Below are 21019 nucleotides of genomic sequence, written 5' to 3' on the forward strand. Positions count from 1 at the left end.
TCATCACACGACATTCTCGACCAATCAGCAGTCATCACACGACATTTTCCACCAATCAGCAGTTATTACACGAGATTCTCTTGTGGCTTAACGCTTCTTTTTTATTATAATACACGAGATTCTCGACCAATCAGCGTCATCACACGAGAATCTCCACCAATCAGCAGTCATCACACGAGATTCTCGACTAATCATCTGTTATCACCTGACTTTATAATGCAGCCATCAGTTCGTTTTCCTGTTGTGCGCAATCGATTAATGTTATTTGTTATATCCGGGTTTTTTAAATTAAATTTCTCCAACTTTTTTCTTATCAGTGCCTGCTAATGGTCGTTCTTTGAGGGAAGTGCATCTGTATCAAGATTATCTTAACAAGGGATCACATGTGCTGGAATTTTGGAACCCGTCACAGATGTTGAAGCAGTGTTGTGTGTGGGAAACATTTTCTACCATCAGTGTTGTGTGTGGGAAACATTGTCTACCATCAGTGTTGTGTGTCGGAAACACTGTCTACCATCAGTGTTGCGTGTGGGAAACACTGTCTACCATCAGTGTTGTGTGTCGGAAACATTTTCTACCATCAGTGTTGTGTGTGGGAAACATTGTCTACCATCAGTGTTGTGTGTGGGAAACATTGTCTACCATCAGTGTTGTGTCGGAAACATTGTCTACCAGCAGTGTTGTGTGTGGGAAACGTTGTCTACCAGCAGTGTTGTGTGGGGGAAACGTTGTCTACCATCAGTGTTGTGTGTGGGAAACGTTGTCTACCAGCAGTGTTGTGTGTGGGAAGCGTTGTCTACCATCAGTGTTGTGCGTGGGAAGCGTTGTCTACCAGCAGTGTTGTGTGTGGGAAACGTTGTCTACCAGCAGTGTTGTGTGTGGGAAACATTGTCTACCATCAGTGTTGTGTGTCGGAAACATTGTCTACATCAGTGTTGTGTGTCGGAAACATTGTCTACCATCAGTGTTGTGTGTGGGAAACATTGTCTACCATCAGTGTTGTGTGTGGGAAACATTGTCTACCATCAGTGTTGTGTGTGGGAAACATTGTCTACCATCAGTGTTGTGTGTGGGAAACATTGTCTACCATCAGTGTTGTGTGTGGGAAACATTGTCTACCATCAGTGTTGTGTGTGGGAAACATTGTCTACCATCAGTGTTGTGTGTGGGAAACATTGTCTACCATCAGTGTTGTGTGTCGGAAACATTGTCTACCAGCAGTGTTGTGTGTGAGAAACACTGTCTACCACAAGTGTGTGGGAAACGTTGCCTACCGTCAGTTTTGTGTGGGGGAAACATTGTCTACCAGCATTGTTGTGTGTGGGAAACATTGTCTACCAGCAGTGTTTTGCGTGTGAAACATTGTCTACCAGCAGTGTTGTGTGTGGGAAACATTGTCTACCATCAGTGTTGTGTGTGGGAAACACTGTCTACCATCAGTGTTGTGTGTGGGAAACACTGTCTACCAGCAGTGTTGTGTGTCGGAAACACTGTCTACCAGCAGTGTTGTGTGTGGGAAACACTGTCTACCAGCAGTGTTGTGTGTGGGAAACACTGTCTACCATCAGTGTTGTGTGTGGGAAACACTGTCTACCATCAGTGTTGTGTGTGGGAAACACTGTCTACCATCAGTGTTGTGTGTGGGAAACATTGTCTACCATCAGTGTTGTGTGTGGGAAACATTGTCTACCATCAGTGTTGTGTGTGGGAAACACTGTCTACCATCAGTGTTGTGTGTGGGAAACATTGTCTACCATCAGTGTTGTGTGTGGGAAACATTGTCTACCATCAGTGTTGTGTGTGGGAAACATTGTCTACCATCAGTGTTGTGTGTGGGAAACACTGTCTACCATCAGTGTTGTGTGTGGGAAACATTGTCTACCATCAGTGTTGTGTGTGGGAAACATTGTCTACCATCAGTGTTGTGTGTGGGAAACATTGTCTACCATCAGTGTTGTGTGTGGGAAACATTGTCTACCATCAGTGTTGTGTGTGGGAAACACTGTCTACCATCAGTGTTGTGTGTCGGAAACATTGTCTACCATCAGTGTTGTGTGTGGGAAACATTGTCTACCATCAGTGTTGTGTGTGGGAAACACTGTCTACCATCAGTGTTGTGTTGTTTGCTTTACAAGACATTTAGATTCTCATGCTAGTCACGTGGATTGTCACGCTAGACACGTGGATTGTCACGCTAGACACGGATTGTCAAGCTGGATACGTGGATTGTCACGCTAGACACGTGGGTTGTCACGCTAGACACGTGGATTGTCACGCTAGACGCGGATTGTCACGCTGGATACGTGGATTGTCACGCTAGACACGTGGATTGTCACGCTAGACACGTGGATTGTCACGCTAGACACGTATTGTCACGCTGGATATGTGGATTGTTACGCTAGACACGTGGATTGTCACGCTAGACACGGATTGTCACGCTGGATACGTGGATTGTCACGCTAGACACGGATTGTCACGCTGGATACGTGGATTGTCACGCTAGACACGTGGATTGTCACGCTAGACACGGATTGTCACGCTGGATACGTGGATTGTCACGCTAGACACGTGGATTGTCACGCTAGACACGGATTGTCACGCTGGATACGTGGATTGTTACGCTAGACACGTGAATTGTCACGCTAGACACGGATTGTCACGCTGGATACGTGGATTGTTACGCTAGACACGTGAATTGTCACGCTGGATACGTGGGTTATTATACTTGACCAATGATTCTTAATCTTTTTTTTTTTTTTTTTTGGGGGGGGGACGATCCATTAACATATCAAGAATCTACTTGGCCACCCGTAAGTGAAAAAAGTTATTTAGCTCCTAAAGGGAAGGTGACGTCCTCACAGCTTCTGTTTACTTAGAGGATGATTCTACCTCACCTGTCTGTGCCATCTATGATCATCCACAGCTTTGCCCTCCCCACATCCTCCATCTTTACTTCAATGCCTTGGATCAAGAACAACCTCCCCAGGCATCTCTTACTCCATATTCTAGAGTCAAGATCAGAACCCTCCCCCCCATCCATCTTTGCCACCTACTCCATTTCTTAGTATCAATATCTCCGTCAGTTCCTTCTCCCTGTCCACCCACCATCCCCCATACAAGACCATTCATCCTTCAGCTCCTGGGTCACAAAAAAACCTCGCTCCACTTCCTTGGATCAAGATCCCACTCACCCCCCCCTACTCACTACCAATTAAAATCATTCACAGCCTCACCCTGTCCATTACCCATGCTCTACCTCCTCAATCAAGATCATCCAGCCCCCAGGTCAATATCATCCCTGTTCAATCTCCTCGGATCAAGATCCTCTACACTTCCCTCTCCCTACCATCCAAAACCACCCACAACCATACTACAGCTCATACACCAAGACTAAATTAGCTCTAACTCCTTGGATCAAGAACACTTATCTACACCTGCTCCAGCACGTTGGATCAAGATTACTCCCCCTCCTCCAGGTACTCCATCTCCCCTCCCCCACCCACTCCATCTCACCTCCCTCACTGTGAAGGTATTACGGCCCTCTCAGACCATCAAAGGATATGTGGAAGATCCTTTCATCCTTACGATAAAAATAGAAAAAAATAATAATAACTGGGAATAGTCAATTGTATAGAAAATCTGCAAAAATAATTTATATAGGCATAAAACTTCCGTAACTGAATCAAAATCTGAAAATGATATAAATAATCACTCGAACCTAATGTCCCATGCATCGACACCATGCCCAGCCCTTCTAGGGTAGGGTAGGTACCTGAGCCCGAGCTTACAGCTCACAAGACTGTCGTTCCCATTAGCCCCCTTGGGGCGGGGATGACAGACCAGAGAGGCCTAGCTTCTCCCTACGAGAAGCTAGGCCTGGGGACAGTTGGTCCCTAAGATGAGGGGGGTACTTGTGCCTCCTCCCATGGGAGACTTAGGTCTTAGACACTCCCTAGACAGGGAGCCAAGGCCGGGCCACCACTTGGAAAAGGCCCGGGCCGGGAGAAATACCGGCGAATCTTTAATAATAATAATGTCCCATGCACACAAATTCAAGTCCCGCATATATGGTATTCCTGTATTGTGAAGTAATGATGCGCTGGATTCAATGTTGACCAGTGAAACCTGTGAGAACCGATGTAGTCCCAGTTGACCACGACTGTAGACTGCCTGTACTGTCTGCACAGACAGCCCATGCTGTCTGCCAGCTTAGTTCATATTTTGCGCCATGCTGGTGCTGCCACCTATAGGCCTTGCCACTTCAGTATGCCCAGACTTGCCTCTCTCTCACACACACAGCGGCCTAGCAGGAAGACACAAGGCCTCCCAGCTCTCTCTCGGGGATGGCCCTGCCCGGGCCATGGACACAAACACACAAGCCTGTGTACCCACCACGACTTAACAATAAAGTAAGAAACCTCCGAAGACGTATCATTAACCACCCGCTTTCAGCTCTACCAAACAAACCCATTAAACATGGTAGCAGCGGTGGTCGCAGCAGTGTGTTTGCCCAGATAAAGGAAGGAAGGAATGAAGTCATCTTCACTTCATCATCCCATACAACAAGCATCCGTCTCTCAACGAGTTATCCTGATGTCGTGTCTGCACGTTTGAGCATCCAGACACAGGTACAAGCAGGATCCAGGCCGAAATTTGCCGAAATTCTCCGAGAATTGTAAGTGACCCCACGCTACAGCGTCCCACGCTGTTTCTCAAGTCACGTGTTCAGCGTCACTTGTATGTTGCTGTTGTTGTTCAGCTCAGCACAGCTGTTTCAGCAAGCCAGAGGTGAGTTTCGTGGTGATTTCTGCGTCCAGTGTGAGCTTCTCCACGTGTTTGTGGGTGGGGGAGGAGGAGAGGAAGTGGCTGTTCCTCACCTTGCCCATGCTCGCCCTACTCACACCTCACCAGCCTATCATACACCACTCACCACTGCCCACTTCCTCTGCTGTGTTTTCTGCTGTTTTTTGTGTGATTCATTGCCAGAGCTGTGTATCCGAGTGCCCGAGGCCACTCGAAGCTACGTGGATCAGCATGCTACGTAGATCACGACGCCACGTGGATCCCGACGCCACGTGGGTGTGGGTGATGTCACGTGGATCTACAAACCACGTGAGTTACCGAGCCAGATGTCCCAGGCCTCATGCTGTGGTCTGCTGCCTGCATCACTTTGACATCACCCACGATGCTGCCCGACTTCATGACGTCACCTCGAGATGTCTGCTGACGTCACAGTGCTGCTGACATCACCTCGCGACATCACATGATGTCACCATCAAGTGTTCAGTAATTATTTCAATATTGTCGAGAAGAATAAGAGAAGATATATGTCGTGTGTTAATTCCTCTCAGTCAGTGTTCTCACATTTTAGTATGTCTTAGTTTTATGCACAGAAAAGCATCATTTGCTAGTTTAAGCCATGTTGTACTTCGGGTGTGTAAAGTTTCCGTGTGTCCAGTGAGGTCTGAGCCAGACCTGAGTAGCACCACTGTGTTAAATCACCCGTGTGACCAGTGTGTTTGACAGCTATCAGACAGCCCTGAGCCCGAGCCCCCTTATACAGAAAGCTTTTATGTTCGTCGCTTGTGATGTTCTGCAGAATCGTACCTGCAACGATTCCCATTGAGATTTGTTTCACTTCACCTCCAGACCGTCAGAATGCAGTTATATGTAGAGAAACAAGTCTGGGGACGCTTAGACTAACCTCTGCTATAACTCCAACTGCCGAATGACACTCGCCAAGCCGCAGTTAGCCCTGTCGGCAGGCGCTGTGTCAGCCTCGTGTCACAAGCTTCAGTGAGCAGCCTGCACAAAGATGATGTCACTTTGACTGCTAACTCTCCCACTGCAGTGTGGTGTATGATGTTACGACTCCCAGATGTTTCGCCCAGTCGTCTCTGCCACAACTCGCTCCACAACTCGCTCCACGCTTGCCGGCAGTGACAGCCCAGCGACAGTACCAGTCGAGAAGTGTCCTCCTGAGTCGCTTGCTAGAAGTCCTGCCCAGTTGCCGAGTTTTGTCGACGCCTCACTCGAGGGCACCAGCATGTCGTGCCCCAGGTTGAGTGAAACCTGCAGCAACTCCTACGATGACTGCTTCACCGTTCCAGAGGAGACCGTACCCTGTTACATCACAGCTCAGCCGCAGCGATGTCTCCTGCGTTGCAGTATCTGTCCAGACGCAGGAAGGCGTGCCGTGATGCCTTTCGACGCTCACTGCCTATGACCACGATGTTTAGCACACCCCACATGTTTTTTTCTTCCCTCCCTGTAGGAAGTTTTTTTTTCCATGTTCATATGTATATATATGTTTTTATTTTGTGTTCTGTGCCCTGTTCCTACGAGAGAGAGACCGAGTTCCTTTTACCACCAGTATTGTCGCGTCGGGACAATGCGCAGTAGGTGGCCGAGCGTATGTAGACTGCCTGTACTGTCTGCACAGACAGCCCATGCTGTCTGCCAGCTTAGTTCATATTTTGCGCCATGCTGGTGCTGCCACCTATAGGCCTTGCCACTTCAGTATGCCCAGACTTGCCTCTCACTCACACAGCGGCCTAGCAGGAAGACACAAGTACTAGTAGCTCTCTCTCGTGGGATGGCCCTGCCCGGGCCATGGGCACAACACAAGCCTGTGTACCCACCATGATTTAATAAAGTAAGAAGCCTCCGAAGAAGAAGTTTATCATTAAGCACCCGCTACCATACTACCAAACAAACCCGTTAAACACGACATATGAAGTCTATAAATTCTCCACATTCATGTTCACCTGAAATGTTTTATCTTATCGTTTTTACTATAACAGTCGGATGAATTCTCAGACTTAATATGAAAGGAAATGCATTATACAAGTCACTCCTCTTCAAGGAGGGAGGGGCTCCTTGACGCAGCTAAGAGGTTTTTGGTCTAAGCAATAAAACCCTTTGGTCTCCTTCCTCAGACCAATTCTAAGTACCTCCCCAACCCTCCCTTGCCTATCTCATTCTCCCCATCCCCCCATTTTATCCTATTTCCTCCACCCTCCCAACCCTCCCCTTTCCCCATCCCGTTTGTAGTCTCTGGCATTGTGGTTTCTAGGTAGGGGTGTGTGTGCTGGGGTTCATTTTTTTCTTTAAAATAGCAAGAAAGAAGCACCACTATCATTGAGTCTTGGTTCTGTGATAACTCTCCTCCTCCGAGGCCCCTTTCTGTTCCCACATCCTGTTCTGGCTAGGCTTTGTTAATGAACCATTCTCCAGAGACTTCTCATACTTCTGTACCTTCTGCTGATGATGCTTCATCACCTGCTCCAGGTGCTGAGGCGCCACCCATTTCTGTTGATGCCACTACCTCTTACACACCCTTAACAATGCGTCCGGCTTCTCGAATACATTGCGACCGTTTTTTTGAATCGCCTACCTTCCTTAGGTCGGACTGCCCACAGTACTACTCCTAAACTCTCTAGACCACCAACTGACGACGGTTCTTCGATTTCTACCCAAAAACGACCTAGGAGACACCCACTTTATGCACAATGTTTACAAGTACACAGTGGACTAAGTTCTTTTCCCTACAACCGACATCTCCAGCTGATTATCTTTCTTATCACAGAGCTGGAAAAGCTCTTTTACAACACGTTGGCCAAAATATATCCTTCCACGCTCTTCAAAGCGGTACACGCATCATTACAGTTTGAAATTCAGAAAAAGCTCATGATCCTTTCTATGTAACTTCCATAGATAGCATTCCAGTCACGGTTCATTAGCACGCTACTCTCAGTTCTTGCGGTAGTACTGTTTTTTTTACCGCATATCATTATACAAAATGATTTTCTGTCTTTGCGGCGATGATATTTTAGAGCAATTAGCCCTTCAGGACTTTCCTATTCTCAAAGTGGATACATACATCCTGGAGAGGCTTTCCCAGTAATATCACCCGCTTAACCTTCGACTGCCGTGAAGCCCCGTCCTCCATTTATTTTGTAGGCCATCACCTAGAGTTCTGTGAAGTAGTCCCTACTCCCCAACAGCATCGTAATTGCTTCGGACACCCCGCTAAATACCGCAGATCTAAGGTGGAGTGCTTGGTCTGTGGTGCTGCAGATCATGCCTATACATCTTGCAGTCTCCCCCCCCTCTTGTCTCAATTGCAATGAATCTTATCCTTCTTTTTTCACGCAATTGTCAAGCCTATCGTAATGAATGAGAAATCTGATATCTTAAAGAGTGAAGGATTTACACTATGGCTCTCTCTCAGCTCCACCTTCTGGGAAATCTTCCTCGTGTTCCTTATTCTCGAGTAGCTCGGAGACCTCCAACCTTGACAGTCCTCCTGCTTACCAGCTTCTCTGCTTCTATGTCTTCCGGGGTCACCCCCGATTCTAATTCTTTTACACTTTTATCCTCTGAAACTCCTACCTCCTTACCTCTTCCTACTTCTACTTCTTCATCTTGCTCGCTAGTTTCTCAGTCTACGAGACCTCTCAAGCCTACACCTTCCTCGCACCCCCTGTTTATCACATGAAGGTGGAGGTTCACCCCCTGCATGTAGTTCCCTCTTCTCCTGTTCCCCCGCAGTCTTCTTCCTTAGTTACCTTCCAACTTCCTTCCTCTCCTGTTCCACTGCAGGACTCTTCTGCCCCTCCAGCGCATCACTCCAGGTTCATACTCCCCACCCCTCTCAGACCTCTTTGGTTCCCTCCACAGTCACTCTGATCTCTACTTACTCTACCTCACCTGTTTCTGAAATCATGAAACCGGCATCTTCCTTATCCGCTGAGACACTTGACACTATCTCCAACTGTATTGTGGAGACGAAACCCTCTATGTACACCGACACACCTCCTTCTACCCCTTCTCCTTACGACTTTCGCCACAATCTTTTCCTTCACAGCATTCTGATTCCTCCTTGCTTACACGCTTACTGTTGCCCCCAAATGCTGACTTCACTGACCCTAACAGTCCATAGATTTGATCGCTTCTTGTTGTTGGCATGCCTGTCTTTGTAAATAATGTCTTATTTACAATGGAATATTTTTGGCCTCAGGCAGGCATTCTCAGACATGCTTACCTTAATGGTGTCTCTCCTGCGTCTGCCCATGCAATGCGTTTGAAATGTGCTGCGTGGGGCCATTATCGATATAATCGGACCTCAGAGCATAGTTTGGATTTTAAGCAGGCAAGGGAAGTTGTTCACTGCCATATGCAATGCTAAACGCACTTGTTGGCAAGACTATGCATCTTCCCCCATGTGAGGGGTTTGGAAGATGTTACAAAAAACGCGATTCTAAAAGCTTAGAGATCTCCAGTGAATACTAGAAAGGACTGCCCTTCTAGCATCCAGCCTGTTACTGGGTTTTCGTAACAAGTAGTCAGTATCCTTGTCCAATTATCCATTAAAATTCAGTATTATTCAATAGTGCTTCAAGATTACAACTGGTAGGCTACTAACTAGAGAAATTAAAATTTAATAAATTTATTAAGTCTAGAGGTATATTATCAAATTAAATTAAATTAATCACAGTAATCAAAATAAAATCAATCTCTCGAGTTCAATATTATTGTGCTGAAAGCACATATCACATTTATAATTCTTAAGTACCGTCTGGTACATTAACACTTAATAAGATATTACACAAACTTACTTGTACATATTTGTATGTGTGTAAGTGCTCTAAGTAGTTCACTATGTCTCACGACTCGACTAGACTTAAACAAGTGACTGACAAAGTCCTCAGATAAACTAACTTCTTAACCAACTGGCAACCAGAACAGTCTGCTTGAACAAAAAAGAATGCTAAGCCCAATAGCCATACAACAAGCAACTGCGACACAGAATCAGGAACAAGGAGATAATATAACGACACTATGTAGGGACCATCTGCAGATCCTCCACAAAAGTCACAAAACTCCCATACTACTGAATCTAAGTTCAGCATAAGAAAATACCCGACTCTGATAATACACAGATACCAGTACAAGTTAAGTGAGAAGTACAGCGCAGGACCTGAGATGCTCAGAGTGCCTATGCGACACACAACCTCAGTACAACGTCGAAAATCACTAAGTCTATACAAAGTTCCGTGAACAGAGTTCTACAGAACTAACAAGAATAATGAGACAGACAATCTGTCCAACCAACAAGAGAGTCTAGAGCAGACTCCATACTTTAGGCGAGGTGAGGACACCCCCCCCCTCGATCACGTGATAGCCCCGTGGACAGCACAGCTCAGAAGCCGGCAGTATAACGAGCGACATGCGATAATTACAGTAGTTTGACAATCAAGACTTGAGCTGAGCACATATTATGTACATCCTAACAACATAAGTCAAATAACAATATAAAGCATTACATTTACGATTTAGCTATTATCGCAAATATAAGCAATATAAAATTAAATGAAAAGGTAATATACATTATATATATACATAATCATTGCAACCCATTCAGGGGTTGCAACAGAAGAATGTATGGAAGTTGTGTGGCAAGTAATTTCCGGACCCAGCTCCCGTTTTCTGGGTTGCTGGTGTTAGTGTTGTGGAACCTCTTGAAATTGCCACGGAACTCGGGAACTATCTTGTCATGTCTCCTAAGGGCTTCACCTTTGTTCCTCGTTTCTTGCATCTAAGTCTATCAAGGAGTAATTGCCCTTGGATTTCTCCCTTAAGGTACATTATATCTTTCACTCTCCTAGAGTTGGAGTCAACGCTTTCCACTTGCCAGTCTTCGGCAACTGGACCTGATGATATATCAGTATTCTACAACATGCGCATTCTACGGCTCTTACAGTCCTTTTGTGTCTTTTCAATCTTATTTGGGCAAGGGGGGTTCTCCCTCAACAACGGAAATCTGCCATTGTACTACAGTTTTGCAAACCAGGCACGTCGGGGCTTGATACCTCTCACTATCGTCCTATTGCCCTGACCAGTGTAGTCTGCAAGGTGATGGAAAGATTGGTGAACAAACGTCTGATTTGGTTCTTGAAGGCTCACAATAGTCTTTCTTTTCACCAATATGGCTTTCGCAAGATCTGCTCTCCTTTGGACCCCTTGCTCCACTTAGATAAGTATGTGAGAAATGCCTCTGCTAACAAACACTCCGTTTTTGATCTCGTGAAGGCATATGACATCACCTGGAAGTATCACATTTTATCCCAAGCCCACTCCTTAGGCCTCTGCAGTAGTCTACCAACCTTGCTGCTTTCTTATCTGACAGACATTTTCGTGTCCGTATTGGTGCCTCGCTTTCCTCAGACTTTGTTTATGCCGAGGGAGCCCCACAAGTTTGTATCCTTAGCGCTACCCTTTATCTCTTAGCTATAAATGACCTACCTTCCGTTCTTCCATCGCATATTTGATCGTCACTTTATGTGAATGATTTTGCTATAGCTTACTCAGGTGCTGACTGTCGCCTGGTAGTGGCCTCCCTTCATGATGTGATTGACTGAGCTTCTCACTGGACCACTTATCATGGCTTTAAATTTTCTAGTACGAAAACCAATTTCATTACCTTCACTAGACGTCCTCTTATCCCAAATATTCCATTGTATTTTCTCGGCTCACGTATTCCAGAATGTGATACGGTCAAGTTTCTTGGCCTTCTCTTCGATCACTGGGTGACATGGAAACCTCACATTTCCTGCTTGCCTTGGTCGACTAAATCTCCTTTAAATTCTAGGGTATCGTTCATGGGGAGCAGATCGCCAGTCTCTCCTCAGTTTGCATTCCACTCAAGTCTTGTCTAAGCTGGATTATGGCGACCAGGTCTATTCTGTGGCTTCTACAACTCTTTGTAAGTTAGATCCCGTTCATCATCAAGGTCTACATTTATTCCTTGGTGCCTTTCGTTCATCCCCTGTTGAAAGCCTCTAAGCAAGGGCAAATGTTTCTTCCTTAGCTGATCGTCGTGATACTCATTGTCTTCGTTACTTTGTGCTCAAGTCCTTCGTGTTTCTTCTACATATAGGCTGATCTCAGACGTTAGTAGAAGCGCATTGCTCGTTCGGCACCCTTGCTTACTCCGACCGTGTTGTCTTCATCTTCACTCACTACAGTCTTCTCTCCAGTTGCCTCCCTTGTATGTTCATTTAGCGTCTGCCTTTTCCCTTCCCCCTTGGGAAATTTCGATGGTTCGTGTCTGTTCTCGCCCTGCTGCTGTGCGCCAAAGCTCTCCTGCCTACGACTGCTTCTCACTCTCTTTTTCTCGATCATTTCCGGTCACATGCTCATGCCGTCGCTGTTTATACAGATGGTTCTCAATCTTCTGACGGTGTTGGGTTCGCAGCAGTATTCCCTGACGATGTTGTCCGAGATTATTTGTTAGATTCAGTTAGTATTTTTGCGCTTATTCGTATTACATATACGTCTCCTTCGACGTCTGTGATCATTTCAGATTCCTTCAGTGCTTGTATAGCACTGAAGGAATCATCCATTGCGCCGTGTGGCTAGCAAAAACAAACGTCGTTTTCTGTTGGGTTCCTGGACACGTTGATGTGCAGGGCAATGAACAAGCAGATGCTGTTGCGCAGCAAGCTGTGCATGATCTTCCGGTTTCATATAAAGGTATCCCATTCAGAAATTATTATTCAGTCATCTCGGTCCGTCATCGCAACCGTTGGCAACAACGGTGGTCGGACATGCATCATAACAAATTGCACTCTATTAAACCGCTTTTAGGTTAGTAGCCATCTTACCACCGTTGCCGTTTTTGGAAGACTGCACTCTCCCGGCTCAGCATTGGCCATACCCGCCTTACCCATGGGTATCTCATGGAATGACACCCTATTCCTCTCTGTGAGGTTTGTTGGGTCTCTATTTCGGTTCTTAACTTTCCTGTCACTTGTCCGGTTTACCAGCGAGCTCGCAGGATTTACTCCCAACAACGCCGCCGCCCTACCACTATTGCTTTATCTTCCCTTCTTGTAGACGGTCCTGCCTTTGACTTACAATCACTTTTTGACTTTTTATCAACAATTGCTTTACTATACGAACTGTGGCACATGGCCCTTCCAACCCTTTTGTCCCCTCACCTTCCGATCCCCTCTCCACCTAGCATTTATAGCCTCAGCACTATTTTCTGCCCCTCAGTGCTGTATGACCCTTGTCGGTTTAGCGCTTTCTTTGATTATAATTTACATGTCACTTAACTGATCTTGGTAGTAATCCCTATAATTATGTAAATACACACCCGAGTCACGCACATACAATGCTGGTTCTTCATATTTCGTAATTGTGTGCCTCCGCCCTGAAATTCTCAATGTAATCTAGAAATAGGTGACTCTCATTGTCAGCGGTGGGTGAATCTCCTTTGGTTGAGGAATGTGGATGAGGTGTAATAGGTGTCAGGCAGGTGGGAGGGACCTGGACAGGGTAAACCCCTGGTAATGGATGAGGTGAGGCGAGACCAGGTGATGTGACGCAGCCACATATCAACATTGTCCGTGATAAGCAGAATTCGGTGTATGAGATGATTTGGGGTGACGCTCGTATGTGGAGTCAGGTCGGCGGGACAGACCGGGGATAGGTGAGCCTAGCCAGTGAGAAGCTCCCAGGCAGACTTTAGTGAGTGCTCTACCCCACTTCATAGGACATGTGGGGGCTGTACCCCACTTCGTAGGTCATGTGGGGGCTGTACCCCGCTTCTTCGGTCATGTGGGGGCTCTACCCCGCTTCTTCGGTCATGTGGGGGCTCTACCCCATTTCGTAGGTCATGTGGGGGCTCTACCCCATTTCGTAGGTCAAGTGGGGGCTCTAACTGGATTCTGAGATCAAGTGGGTCAGGTCATCGCTCCGTACCTATGTTCACCTGTATTAATTTATCGCTTACTACCTCCACTAGCAAAATATTACATGCATAACATTGCAAGAAGCACAAAGGTATTTACGATATATATATCCTCTTCACAGAGGAGGGGGAGGGAAAGGGGACTCCACGCAGTGGTGAAGAGGCTCTTGATCTGAGGACCTGGATCCTTCGGTCTTCTTCTCTGATAGAACCTAATTACCTCCCAATCCCTCCTTTCCCATACTCCCCCACATTCCCATCCCTTCCCTTTCCTGTTTTAAGCCTTGAAAAATAGCAACGCTCTTCTTGCCGAATAAGACACCAGAAAATTTGTGTATGTAATATTGTCGCAAAAATCACTCTTAACCTAACGAAAAAATATAAACGTAAATGAAAAAAAGATTTAATTTTAAATGAGTTCTTGCTAATTGCTGCAAGAGGTAAAAGTATTTTCAGAGGAAAGATAGCACATTGCCTCTTTCCTCTTCCGCTTTACAACCTCTAAAGCATCTCGGAGCAACATCAGTCCCTAAATTAGGCATTCTGCCGGCACGTTCCATCTCTTTGAATTTAATCACACCTTAATTATCGGAAAACCTGCAATATTTCCTGCACTTGCAGCCATTCTCGACTCTTTCTTCTGATTTCTAGCACTAAAACTATTTAAATGATAAATCCTTAATCTTTTTCCTGCTGCATTTTCTGCCTCTTAATTATCTTTCATCTGTCTTTGTTATTATTACCAGTTCTACCAATTAGATTTCCTCCCCATTGAGTTGGTAGGTAAGACACACAGGCAACAGTTACGCAACTTTATTCCGAAACGTTTCGCCTACACAGTAGGCTTCTTCAGTCGAATACAGAAAGTAGGCAGGAACAGTAGAGATGTGAAGACGATGTAATCAGTCCATCACCCTTGAAGTCGTAGAATTTGAGGTTGTCAGTCCCTCAGCCTGGAGAGTTCAGTTACATAGTCAGGAACTATCAGATAGTTCCTGACTATGTAACTGAACTCTCCAGGCTGAGGGACTGACAACCTCAAATTCTACTGTTCCTGCCTACTTTCTGTATTCGACTGAAGAAGCCTACTGTGTAGGCGAAACGTTTCGGAATAAAGTTGCCTAACTGTTGCCTTTGTGTCTTACCTACCAACCTGTCGGTATTTTATACCATTTTGATGTTCACCCCATTGAGTTGCTTGTAAGTGACATATTGCTTTTCTTCTAAACGCAGTGGAATAACAAACTTGATTTATACTGAATTTATAGAATAATCCATTCTGTTTCACAATGTAAAGCCCAGTACACCACCACAACCTCCTGCACTGAGCTACAGTACAATAATGCTGCATCCGCTGCCTAAGTTCAATGCTTCCTACTCCTCTTATAGATGTCATTCCAGCCATATCAGTGGTCCCAGTGTCGATGAATGGTTCCACAATATCCTTCATTGCCTGACCAGCCGGCAATTAAGGCCAATTGCTTTGGGCAATCAATCATTTCCAACTCCACTGCCTGGGAAAGTACCACAAATGATAGGGTTTTTCCCTTTCTAAGTATGTCTGTCACTCTCCTGTGCCTACTAATCAGGTCTTGACTTCGATGCTTGTCTGCATCATTTTTTTCCCCTGTGTTTAGGCAAATGCAATCATCGTATTATCATCCATGATGTTAAATCAGCTAAAATTATGCTTCATCCCAGCCCAGGAAGACGCTTCTTCTGGCTCTTTTTCTTATCCCAAAGGCAAAAATCCCTATCCATAGACAGGGCTTTTTATCCCTATCCATAGAGGTTTTTTTTCCCTACGATTTTAATCTCCTTCACTGCAATATTCTTGAGGGTCGGTCAACATTCGTCTTGCAACTCGGCAAAGGAATTTACAGCCTTCACGAAAAGTAACTCAATTTTCAGCTTCACTCTTTTTCCAAGTCATTGAGGCTGGTCTCCCAACCACTGCTGCTTGCTTACGGTCTTCGTTGAAGATCTCCTTTTCCTTACTCGGGGTAAGATCTTTCCACTCTGTAAGACGCAGACTATCCTTTCTAGACTCTTCCAGCTCTGCTTTCTTCTTTAGTTAGTTATTGAAAGCTTAGAGAAGCCACCATTAATACCTCAGTAGTCTGTGAAAAGGGAGTAAGCTAAGCAGATCTTCACTGTATACAGGACAAATAACCCATACAAAGGGAGTAAGCTAAGCAGATCTTCACTGTATACAGGACAAATAACCCATACAAAGGGAGTAAGCTAAGCAGATCTTCACTGTATACAGGACAAATAACCCATACAAAGGGAGTAAGCTAAGCAGATCTTCACTGTATACAGGACAAATAACCCACAGAATGAACCTACATATAAACACCGAACATTCACTCTCATACACTAGCATGATGGATTACATGACTGAAATATGCAAGTGGAAGACAGGTATAAGCTCTAGTTTTGTACTAGTTATAGATGAACGGAACAATCTGCAAAGCTGTCATTGAAGCTGCCAAGCTGGGAAGCTTTCTGAATAGATATGAAAATTATGCAAGTTGGAAGGATGGATTGGACAGGACTTAACTAGGACATCCAGTATGTCACCTGCAGTGCTCCTCCGCTCCTAGCTTTGTATATATTTTACGAAGCTTTAAGCCGATGATTCTCGTTACTTTATAGAAGCTCGATCCTCCGTTCGGTATTACACCCGGTATCTGATCAGTCAAACTCTTCGTGACGCTATAAAAGTAATGCATTCTCTGCTAAAAAGAAAATCCCGCCGACTTTACCAGTATAATGTTTTTTCAAACCTCGGAAAATAAAATTATTAATGCTATTTATAATTCTGTATTTTGAAACAGTCTCTCTCTCAAGATGGTATAAACCTTGGTAATAAATACCGACAAGTTGGTTTAGAAAGACACGTAAGCAAACACTATAACATATTTATTAGAAAACGTTTCGGTCCTGGAACCTTGATCAAGGTTCCAGTACCGAAACGTTTTCTAATAAATATGTTATAGTGTTTGCTTACGTGTCTTTCTAAACCAGTCTTTCTCTCCAATGTTTCCTAAATAGAGGGACGGAGAGATGGAGAGAGAGAGAGAGAGAGAGAGAGAGAGAGAGAGAGAGAGAGAGAGAGAGAGAGAGAGAGAGGGACAGACTCAGAGCAAGTTCCATTGATTCGTTTAAGAAATTAGATTTATCAGTTAAAACTTGATATAAGACCTAAAAACACTAGTTAGCCAGACAATTCACATCAATCATCAAAATGTCGGCTTTTAAAACCATTTATCACAATTCACATCAACTTTACGGACGAGCGAAACATACCCACCATCACAACATAAACTGTCCAGCTGTGAGTTTAGGTAAAACTTTACAATCACAACCCCCATGGTAACCCATAGTGTAAACCCGCAGGCTGTAAACTAATCGCGGATGTAATTGGTAGGATATTGTGTCTCGCGGCAGCATCTGGGTCAGGCGCCATAGTAAGCTATTAGGGATAATCCAGTCCAATCTAACCTAGTCGTTTATACTACACTGGTTAACTAAATGGGCGCCTACGACACATTATAAGACACTTCTTACTACTGGCAAGAACTGTATGTGATACTGGCAAGGAATTACAAAAATAATACGAGATACAACACTGGTACACTGTAATGGAGACATTTTGGTCCTGGGTGACTACTCCCAAAACCGAAACTCGGCCCTCCCATCCCCCCAAAAATCCTATTTTTGCACTTTTTAAAACCACTTAGTAAAGCTACTCACTCTCCTTCATTTAAAATTTGTTCCCATTTAATGTATCAACATTTCGAAATTCTGATGGGCGAAAAGTTGCGTCAAACGTTTTACATTGATTACGTATGTGTTTATTAAGACATTTTTAAACGTATTTCTAACAGTAGTAATAGATCAGAATACCAGTTACTACCGCTCAAGGGCAGTGTTGTTAGTGGTGACCCCGTGTATGTTCCAAGTTGTTAGTGGTGGGCCTGTGTATGTTCCAAGTTGTTAGTGGTGGGCCTGTGTATGTTCCAAGTTGTTAGTGGTGAGCCTGTGTATGTTCCAAGTTGTTAGTGGTGACCCTGTGTATGTTCCAAGTTGTTAGTGGTGACCCTGTGTATGTTCCAAGTTGTTAGTGGTGACCCTGTGTATGTTCCAAGTTGTTAGTGGTGACCCTGTGTATGTTCCAAGTTGTTAGTGGTGACCCTGTGTATGTTCCAAGTTGTTAGTGGTGACCCTGTGTATGTTCCAAGTTGTTAGTGGTGACCCTGTATATGTTCCAAGTTGTTAGTGGTGACCCTGTGTATGTTCCAAGTTGTTAGTGGTGAGCCTGTGTATGTTCCAAGTTGTTAGTGGTGACCCTGTGTATGTTCCAAGTTGTTAGTGGTGACCCTGTGTATGTTCCAAGTTGTTAGTGGTGACCCTGTATATGTTCCAAGTTGTTAGTGGTGACCCTGTGTATGTTCCAAGTTGTTAGTGGTGACCCTGTGTATGTTCCAAGTTGTTAGTGGTGACCCTGTGTATGTTCCAAGTTGTTAGTGGTGACCCTGTGTATGTTCCAAGTTGTTAGTGGTGACCCTGTGTATGTTCCAAGTTGTTAGTGGTGACCCTGTGTATGTTCCAAGTTGTTAGTGGTGACCCTGTATATGTTCCAAGTTGTTAGTGGTGACCCTGTATATGTTCCAAGTTGTTAGTGGGGACCCTGTATATGTTCCAAGTTGTTAGTGGTGACCCTGTATATGTTCCAAGTTGTTAGTGGTGAGCCTGTGCATGTTCCAAGTTGTTAGTGGTGAGCCTGTGCATGTTCCAAGTTGTTAGTGGTGAGCCTGTGCATGTTCCAAGTTGTTAGTGGTGAGCCTGTGCATGTTCCAAGTTGTTAGTGGTGAGCCTGTGCATGTTCCAAGTTGTTAGTGGTGAACCTGTGCATGTTCCAAGTTGTTAGTGGTGTGCCTGTGCATGTTCCAAGTTGTTAGTGGTGAGCCTGTGTATGTTCCAAGTTGTTAGTGGTGACCCTGTGTATGTTCCAAGTTGTTAGTGGTGACCCTGTGTATGTTCCAAGTTGTTAGTGGTGATCCTGTGTATGTTCCAAGTTGTTAGTGGTGACCCTGTATATGTTCCAAGTTGTTAGTGGTGACCCTGTGCATGTTCCAAGTTGTTAGTGGTGAGCCTGTGCATGTTCCAAGTTGTTAGTGGTGTGCCTGTGCATGTTCCAAGTTGTTAGTGGTGACCCTGTGTATGTTCCAAGTTGTTAGTGGTGAGCCTGTATATGTTCCAAGTTGTTAGTGGTGACCCTTTGTATGTTTCATGTTGTTAGTGGTGACCCTGTGTATGTTTCATGTTGTTAGTGGTGACCCTGTATATGTTCCAAGTTGTTAGTGGTGACCCTGTGTATGTTCCATGTTGTTAGTGGTGACCCTGTATATGTTCCAAGTTGTTAGTGGTGACCCTGTGTATGTTCCAAGTTGTTAGTGGTGACCCTGTGTATGTTCCAAGTTGTTAGTGGTGACCCTGTGTATGTTCCAAGTTGTTAGTGGTGACCCTGTATATGTTCCAAGTTGTTAGTGGTGAGCCTGTGTATGTTCCAAGTTGTTAGTGGTGACCCTGTATATGTTCCAAGTTGTTAGTGGTGACCCTGTATATGTTCCAAGTTGTTAGTGGTGACCCTGTATATGTTCCAAGTTGTTAGTGGTGAGCCTGTGTATGTTCCAAGTTGTTAGTGGGGACCCTGTGTATGTTCCAAGTTGTTAGTGGTGAGCCTGTGCATGTTCCAAGTTGTTAGTGGTGAGCCTGTGCATGTTGTTGCACCGAGTTGTTAGTGGTGACCCTGTGTATGATGTTCCAAGTTGCTAGTGGTGACCCTCTGCGTTTTACTGTTCAAAGTTGTTAATGGTAATTTTCTGCATGCTCTTGTTCCAGGCTGTTAAGTACAGTACCTAATTTGATCACTGACTGTTGCTGGGTGTGAAAATAGAGACTGATCACTTAAGTCAGATACTTCAATAAGCAGTAGTTTTAGTTTCACTCACATGTACACCGAAATAACTAAATATATGTAATTGTGTATAATATATATATATATATGTCGTGCCGAATATGTAAAACTGGTCAATTAGCAAGAACTCATTTAAAATTAATTCCTTTCTGAAATTTTCTCTTATACGTTTCAAGATATGTTTTTTTCATTAATGCTAATGTAAAAATTTATAATTTTGCACCAAAAGAATCTTAGAAAACTTACCTAACCTTATTATAACAAAAGCAATTTATTTTAGCCTAACCCAGCTAAATATATTTTAGATTTGTTTACAACTATTTAATATCAAACAAACCCAATGAAATATATTTTTTTCGTTAGGTTCAGAATGATTTTGGCGAAATTATTGCATACACAAATTTTCACTTGTCCTATATGGCAAGATGAGCGTTGCTATTTAAGCCAAGATCGCAAGTTCTGCCTATTCGGCACGACATATATATATATATATATATATATATATATATATATATATATATATATATATATATATATATATATATATATATATGCAATAAGATCACAGTAAACAGGTGATTTCAGAATATGCAAAACAACCACTTTGAAAGAATAGAGAAATTCCAAGCGCTTTCGTGACTACTCGCATTATCAAGGAACTTTGAAAGTAAAGCATCCAAGGAAGCTATATAAGGGGTCTGGCCAACACCTCACTATCAGATCCCACAACGGTTAAACACCTGACGCGCGCCGACCCAACTTGGATAGGTCCCTTGCACAACTCACCCCACAAACTATTCTACCCAAGAAAATTTAAAAATTATTTGTCCAGTGTATTATTAAATTCTTCCCAAATTCTATTAATTATAAATGGATCTAATTTATATAAACCAAAGGAAATATTCATATTATCGTCAAAACTGCTTTTTATGAAACAAGATTCATGGTCGACATGAATATAATTGAATCTTGTTTCATAAAAAGCAGTTTTGACAATAATATGAATATTTCCTTTGGTTTATATAATTTAGATCCATTTATAATTAATAGAATTTGGGAAGAATTTAATAATTAATACACTGGACAAATAATAATTTTTAAATTTTCTTGGGTAGAATAGTTTGTGGGTGAGTTGTGCAAAGGACCTATCCAAGTTGGGTCGGCGCGCGTCAGGTGTTTAACCGTTGTGGGATCTGTTAGGTAAGACACATATGCAACAGTTAGACAACTTTATTCCGAAACGTTTCGCCTACACAGTAGGCTTCTTCAGTCGA

Source organism: Cherax quadricarinatus, chromosome 72 (assembly GCF_038502225.1).
Source record: "Cherax quadricarinatus isolate ZL_2023a chromosome 72, ASM3850222v1, whole genome shotgun sequence".
Taxonomy (NCBI): domain Eukaryota; kingdom Metazoa; phylum Arthropoda; class Malacostraca; order Decapoda; family Parastacidae; genus Cherax; species Cherax quadricarinatus.